The sequence below is a fragment of the Jaculus jaculus genome, chromosome 1 (assembly GCF_020740685.1).
Source record: "Jaculus jaculus isolate mJacJac1 chromosome 1, mJacJac1.mat.Y.cur, whole genome shotgun sequence".
Classification (NCBI taxonomy): domain Eukaryota; kingdom Metazoa; phylum Chordata; class Mammalia; order Rodentia; family Dipodidae; genus Jaculus; species Jaculus jaculus.
The window spans coordinates 241,164,129-241,172,117 of NC_059102.1; positions in this window are offsets into that span (position 1 = coordinate 241,164,129).

Sequence of the window (7,989 nt, forward strand, 5' to 3'; positions counted from 1 at the left end):
CTGAGGCCGATCTGTCTGAGGGTGGAGCACCCATGGGCTCTGTCCTGATGTGGTTGTCTTTCTTCACGTGGTCTGGGTGCTGTGCTGAAGTAGTAGTCACATGCTCACTGGTGGTGGATAGGACACGCCACCAAGCCTGAGCTGTCTGAGAGGGAAGTATCTTTGGCAGGAATCCCAGAGTGGCCATCTTCGTCTACATGGTATGGGGTGGCCACCCTCCTTGGTGGTTATAGTCTGGTTCACATTGCTGGCAGAAAACACCTCACCAAGAGCAGCTGTCGGAAAAAGTTTATTTTGGCTTACATACCAGAGGGGAAGCTCCATGATGGCAGGGGGAAACAATGGCATGAGCAGAGAGTGGACATCACCTCCTGGCCAACATCAGATGTACACCAGCAACAGGAGAGTATGCCAAACATTGGCAAGAAGAAACTGGCTCTAACATCCATAAGCCCATCCCCAATAATACACTGCCTCCAGGAGGCATTAATTCCCAAATTGCCATCATTTGGGAACCTAGCATTCAGAAGTCCTAAGTTTCTGGGGGACGCCTGAATCACACCACCCCCGCTTGTCATGTGAGTATTGGATGCCCTCCAAATGGTTGATGGACTAGAGAGTATCTCACAGTCCCTGGAAACAGCATGACTGGATGAAAGTGTAAGCTGGCTGTGGCAGCAGGTGCCTGGCCTTTGCTGTGGGTGATAAGGCACATAACTGAGTCTCCTCTGTGTGCCCACAAGGAACTTGCCCATGTAAGGGAAGACCTACATGAGGAAAAAGACATTAGATGCCATTCTCTGTAATAGCCTCTGGTTTTGCAGGAAGAGGATGAGCTGGGGGCTTGTCATTTCTTACAGCTGGTGGGATGCAAGGGAAAGAGAGCACAAGTTAGATCTGAATCAAATCTGAGCCCTTCCTGGGATCGCATGAGAGGAACCGGACAATGAAGAGACACAGAGAGGGAATGAGGTAGAAGATATCCCTCAGGTCCAACCTCTGATACAGAGAAGGGGGAAATCTGTGATTCTGTATGTGGATGGGAGCCTTGACAACGGCCCAGTGCACAGTACTGTGACAGAGAATGCCCTGCACCTGAGCTGCTTACACTGGGGGAAGACTTTAAAACAAGAGCGCCTCTCACAGCCTGGCCCATGAGACAGCGGGACATGGGGTGGGTTGGATCCGTCCTAGTACTGCGGAAGCAGGAAACTGAGTAATCTAACTACCCATCCCTCCTTGAGACAAAGGGCTGCATAACCCCTAACGCCCTGTTTCACCAGTACCCACATAACACTAGATGTACAAGTGGCACATGCATCTGGTATATAGGTAAAAAAGGCCAAGGAAGAATCTCTCTCACATGGGGAAAAATGTGCCTCACATACATGGTTCAGGTCCATTAACGTGAATTAGGCACCCCATTAAAATAAGCTCTATTGCCCAGTTCAGGTGTATAGAAAAGGCTCTGATTGATTACTAGGCTCCAGAGGACCACTGATTCAGGAAGATCCCACCCCCAGGGGCTAAGCATGGGAAAAGTTGGGGAAGAATCCAGAAGCGGCTGCTTGCAGCCATCTCAGATGAGACTGAGTCAGACTGGAGTTCTGGCCTTGCCAGGACAGGTGGGGTGGCATCCGTGCTTCTTTGCACCACTCCTGCTATGCTCCCAATCAATTCATATTACTATTGTATCATTGTATTAGTTATTTATTTTGTTGCTGTGACAAAGTACCTGGCAAAAAAGCTTAAAAAACAAAAAACAACCTCTTGTTTCCTTAAGTGTTATTTATTTGAGAGAAAGACAGAGAGAGAGAGAGAAGATAATAGGCATGCCAGGGTTTTCAACCACAGCAAACAAACTCTACACACACGCACCACCTTGTGCATCTGACTTATGAGGGTCCTGGCGAATCCAACCTGGGTTCTTAGGCTTTGTAGGCAAGTGCCTTAACCACTAAGCCATCTCTCCAGCCCAAGAAGAAGGGAGGGTTTTTTTTTGTTTTTTTTTTTGGTTTTGGCTCACATTTTGAGGGTGACAGTCCAACATGGTAGAGAAGTAATGGTGGCAGGCACATGATGCAGCTAGTCACATTGTGTCCCTAGTTAAGGCTGACATCCAAATCCAGAGAAACAGATGAAAAAGAACCTCTCAGGGGTTGGGGGCTGTGGCCCAACTGTTTAATGCTGACCTTTGATGGGGGTCCAGCTGAAAGCCAGCAGTGACTCCTGGTGGGGGGAGAAGAGGGAAGGGGATCCTGGGATCCAGGCCAGACTCAGAAGCCAATCTTCAGGAAGTGGCTGTGATGGCAAGGTGACCTTGTTTGGGGTCCACAGCCTGCTCAAGCATCACATGCAGATAGAGACAAAACAAACACAAGTGGAAGCAATACAAACTGCTCTTTGGTTTGGTTTGGTGTTTTGAGACACAGTGGCTTTTAGCTTGCTGGAGACTGACCTTGAACTCATGATCTTCCAGCCTCCGCCCTTTGAGTGAGGGGATTACAGGTGCGGCCACCACCCCAGGTGCATTAGTCTCAGGTGAGATGGGTATTTATTTATTTATTTATTTATTTTGGTTTTTCAAGGTAGGCTCTCACTCTGGCTCAGGCTGACCTGGAATTCACTATGTAGTCTCAGGGTGGCCTCGAACTCTCAGCAATCCTCCTACCTCTGCCTCTGCCTATGGTGGTATTAAAGGTGTGCGCCACCACTCCCAGCCCTCAGGTGGGATCTTTGACTTCAAATTTTGTCAGTGAAGTTTGAAAGTTTCCTCCAACCAAACAACAATAAACAACCCCCACACACACAAAGAGCCCCCCCCCCCAAAAGTTAAGATTTTCAAAAATAAGGAAGTGGGAGGAACTATCACACTTTGGGGCTATTGTCATGTGATGACCCCATGCAGGTGACATCTTGGAGCAATCAAAGGACCTTGGTGAAACACAAGAAAGAAATGTTCCAGTAGTTTCTGAGACTTCTCTTTATAGAACCTGAGGAGATTGGACCAAGAGTGTGGTCTGAGTCCTCTAGTCTGATCCATAGATTTGAATTACATAACTTTTGTTTTTTTTTCTTACTGCACATGCTCCTTCCCATGATGCATATGATTTTAATCACATGTACGGCCAGTCATGCAGACACATGAAATGGTAAATAGGGGCTGCCTCTCTAAAAGCTCACTTTGAGGACACAATTTGCCTTCTGCACATGTCCACACAACCAGTCCAGGCTGGAAGGCCCCTGCTATTCTGTTTCCTAATATATCTAAGAACAGTATTGAATAGGTACTGATCACCAGCAATGGTTGCTGAGGGAAGGAGAAAACTGTTCATTACGTGGTTTGGGGTGCGGGGGGAGGGGGGAGTCCTGCAGTCCCAACAGGTTGCTAGGTGAGTTGTGAGAATGGGATATGTGCATTGTTCAAGCCAAGCAGTGTCCAGAGTGGTTACACTATTCCTTATATCTGGCGGCCTCTGAAGGAAGTGTGACGCTTACGGCCAGCAGTTAATAACAACATACTTGCCCTGTTCATTCGCTGCCACAAAAGGCCCACAATAAGGCCAGATGCCGTCACACTTGCCTTGAAGTTTTAAGAATCTGGAGTACAGGGTCCTGAACCAGAAGGGTGGGCTTTTCTGGTTTTGGTCTGGTTTGATTCCTCTAGTTTTTAACCTCTTACCCCTAGAGTCTCCTCTTGCTGGTGCCAGTCAGCTGGTCCTGGCTGCTTTGAAGTGGAGCCCGCTTCCCTCCCCACCCCATGACCGCCAGTGCCCTCAGTCCTTGTCCTCACAGTGGCCCAGGAGTAGAGCATAAACAACGGCCAGGAGGACAATAGCCCCAGGAAGTCCTATGGTCCCAAAGCAATGGGGGCCTCACTGTGGGTGGGGTGGCCGGGAGGCCTGAGCTAAAGGCTATCTTCCACCCACCCATCCTCTTAGCTGAGGGGGCCTTTGTCATGATTGTGGGGACAAACTCCAAGGGCTGTGTGTCCAGGGGAAGGAGAGTAACCTCTCTGAGCTGTGGTCTAGCCCTGCTTTGCCTGCATTTCTGGACATGATCCACTCCAGCTTCCTTGGCCCTCTCTTTGGGGCAGCCTGGACCATGTTTCTGCAGCCCTGGCCCCCTCCCCGACTGGCCACTTGGTTCCAGTTGTCACAGGGTAGTTCTTGGCTCCAGCTGTGGGTAAAATATATGTTGTAATTTTTGGAAAGATAATCAATCCTCATGACTTGAAATCCAAATGCGGAAACCATCCATAGGATTCTATTTTTATAAAAAGAAATTATTTATTTATTTTAGAGAGACAGAGAGAAAATGGGCATGCCAAGGCCTCCAGCCACTGCAAATGAACTCCAGACACATGCGCCACCTTGTGCATCTGGCTTATGTGAGTCCTGGCGCTTATGTAGATCCTGGGGAATTGAACTGAGATCCTTTGGCTTTGCAGGCAAATGCCTTAACTGCTAAGCCATCTCTCCAGCCCCCATCTTTAGGATTCTGAATTAGTGTCCTGTCCCTTTAGCTCTTGGGGTACAAAAGGCAGGAGCAACATCTTCCCACTTGACAGATGGAGAAAGTGAGGCTCATAGTGTCACACAGACCCGCCTGACTCCAAGCCCAGTGCCCCTGCCCACCCTTTCTCCCGTGTCAGGGAGTTGTGGGATCATGCAATAGGAAAGCTGTAGCTCTAGGTAGCCAATGGCCACACTACCAGTGGCCACAGTCACACCTGTCACCTGGACAAGCCCAGGTATGGTTGGGAAAGGGCTGTGGAAAGCCTTGTCCTGGCGCTCACAATGCGTTAGAAGTATTCAGAGTTTAAGCCCTGTGACATCCATCAGCTGTGTGCCTGGCGGAAGTGACTGAACCTCCCTGGGTCCAGATGGCTGGACTCTGAGATGGAGGATCAGAGATAATATCTACAGGAGGATTGTCATGGGATGAAATGAAATGAAATGAGTCACATGAAAAGTGTGGCACTGTGCCCGCAACTTTACACCCTAGTCAGCTGGCATTTCCTGTGCACCTACTATGTGCCGAGAGCGTGCTTATGAGGGCGCAGCCCAGCCGCCATCCTAGATGCAGATGCTGACCACCTCCCAGGCTCCTAGCGTGCAAGAGCTGCAAAGCGTGGGGCTTATGTGCAGCCAACAGTCACATCCCCTGGTTCTGAGGTGGAGAAGACACCTCTCCGCATGTCCCCACTTGGGGTTCTGGGAGAGGATGGGCTTTCCTATTCCTCACCAGTGTGCAGTGAGAATTTAGGAATATCTTTCCATTGAGTAAATAATCAATGTGGAGGTGAGCCATAGGCTGCCCCTCCCCCAGATAAGCTTGCTTTGGAGTGGAAGGATTAACAAACGATCTGATTTCTTTTCCTCTATATCTTCTCTGCTATGCAGGCATCCATTTTGCTTTATTTTATTATATTGTTTATTTGAGAGAGAGACAGAGAGAATGGGCATGCCAGGGCCTCCAGCCACTGCAAACGAACTCCACATGCATGCGCCCCCTTGTGCATCTGTCGTATGTGGGTTTTGGGGAATTGAACCTGAGTCCTTTGGCTTTGCAGGCAAGCTTCTTAACTGCTAATCCATCTCTCCAGCCTTATTTAATTTTAATTTAATTAATTTATTTTTTTAAGGTAGGGTCTCACTCTAGCCCACACTGAGCTGGAATTCACTATGTAGGCTCAGGGTGGCCTCAAACTCATGGCAATCCTCCTACCTCTACCTCCCAAGTTCTGGGATTAAAGGTGTGCACCACCACACCTGGTTATTTCATTCATTAATTTTTTTAAAATATTTTTTGTTTATTTTTATTTATTTATTTGAGAACGACGGACAGAGAGAGAAAGAGGCAGATAGAGAGACAGAGAATGGGCGTGCCAGGGCCTCCAGCCAACGAACTCCAGATGCATGAGCCACCTTGTGCATCTGGCTTACTGAGTCTTGGGGAATCAAGCCTCGAACAAGGGTCCTTAGGCTTCACAGGCAAGCGCTTAACCACTAAGTCATCTCTCCAGCCCATAATTTTCTTTTAATTTTTATTTTTAAACAAACAACTTTTTGTTGATTCTTATTTATTTATTTGAGAGAAACAGACAGAGAAAGAGGCAGATATATAGAGAGAATGGGCACCCCAGGGCCTCCAGCCACTGCAAACGACCTCCAGATGCATTCACCCCCTTGTGCATCTGGCTTACATGGGTCCTGGGGAACCAAGCCTCGAACCAGGGTCCTTAGGCTTCACAGGTAAGCGCTCGACCTCTAAGCCATCTCTCCAGCCTGGTTATTTTATTTTTAAGATAATCTCAGGTATCCCAGGCTATCTTCGAACTAGCTATGTAGTTAAATATTACTTGGAACTCCTAATTCTCCTGTCTCCAACTTCCAAGTTCTGGAATTACAGATGTATGCCACCATACCTGGTTCTACGTTTTGTTTTTAAAAAATGATAATTAATATAAAAAGCTTTAGGAACATGAGAGTTCATCCATGTAAGTGGTGCTGTCTCGAGGGACTAACAGAAAAGCAGGGGTGGTCAGGACAAGTGTGGGCCAAGGAAGGCTGTGATGTCTGAAGTCCAGCCCTGAGAGGTGCCCACTGTCATCTGCTGGCTTTTGTTAGTATCTCAGTATATTTGAGGCTGTTTAGGGAAAGCAGACACACTGTCTTTTTTAAATTAAAAAAAAGTTTTATTTTATTTGTTTATTTGAGAGAGAGGGAAGGAGGCAGAGAGAGAGAGAGAGAGAATGGGCACACCAGGGCCTCTAGCCATTGCAAACAAACTCCAGATGCATGTGCCACTTCATACATCTGGCTTACATGGGTACTGGGGAATCAAACCCGGGTTCTTAGACCTCACAGGCTAGCCCCTTAAAGCCCACAGTCTTTCCTGGGCCCCCTGGCGCCCAGATCAGGTGTACTAAGCCATCTGGACAGACACTTGTCCCCTTGTGTTCCACTGGGCACAGGATACCCACTGGCCTCACAGGGGCCACTGGTGAGCCTGCCTGTGCTGGCAATTCCTCCGTGTTACTCTCTTTACTTCTTTTGTGTCTGGAACCCTAGGACGTGGGAGTGAGCCTCGTGTCAGACACTCAAAATGTCTGATTCCAGGAACCGCCACATAAGGAGACATTAAAAGGGGCACCAGCACGCGAGCCTGGGCGTGCTCTGCGAGAGCGTCAGCACATCCTGCGCCAGGCACAGCTGATGCAGGTGATGGGGATTTTGAGAACCCCCAAGGAGGACAAAAGATAAGAGCACAGGACCTGAATATCCTGGGTGGAAAGGCTGCCACTAACCACTGTGTGACCCATGCCAGCTTCTTGCCCTCACTGGGCCTTAGCCTCTTTCTCAAGACAATAAGGTACTAGTGAGGACAAACTCTAGACTGGAACATCTGTACGAGTGAGTCATACAGACAGCAGGGATGCAAGATGATGGTATGGTTCGGAGATGCAATTTAAATGCTCCAAGAAACCATGGTGAGGTCATCAGGCATTTCTGGTCTTTCAAAGGAGAGTGAGGGAGAGTTGGTGCTAAGGGGCCACTCTCCCCTTTGCAGCCAGGTTTTTGTTTTGTGTTTGTTTTTTTTTTAATTTTTAATTTATTTATTTGAGAGCGACAGACACAGAGAGAAAGACAGATAGAGGGAGAGAGAGAGAATGGGCGCGCCAGGGCTTCCAGCCTCTGCAAACGAACTCCAGACGCGTGCGCCCCCTTGTGCATCTGGCTAACGTGGGACCTGGGGAACCGAGCCTCGAACCGGGGTCCTTAGGCTTCACAGGCGAGCGCTTAACCGCAAAGCCATCTCTCCAGCCCTGTTTCGTGTTTTTTTTTTTAAGTTTTTAAAATATTTCATTTATTTGAGAGAGAGAGGCAGATAGAGAGAATGGGTGCACAAGGGCCTCCAACCCCTACAAATAAACTTGAGACGTTGAACCTGGGTAAATTGAACCTGGATCCTTTGGCTTCACGA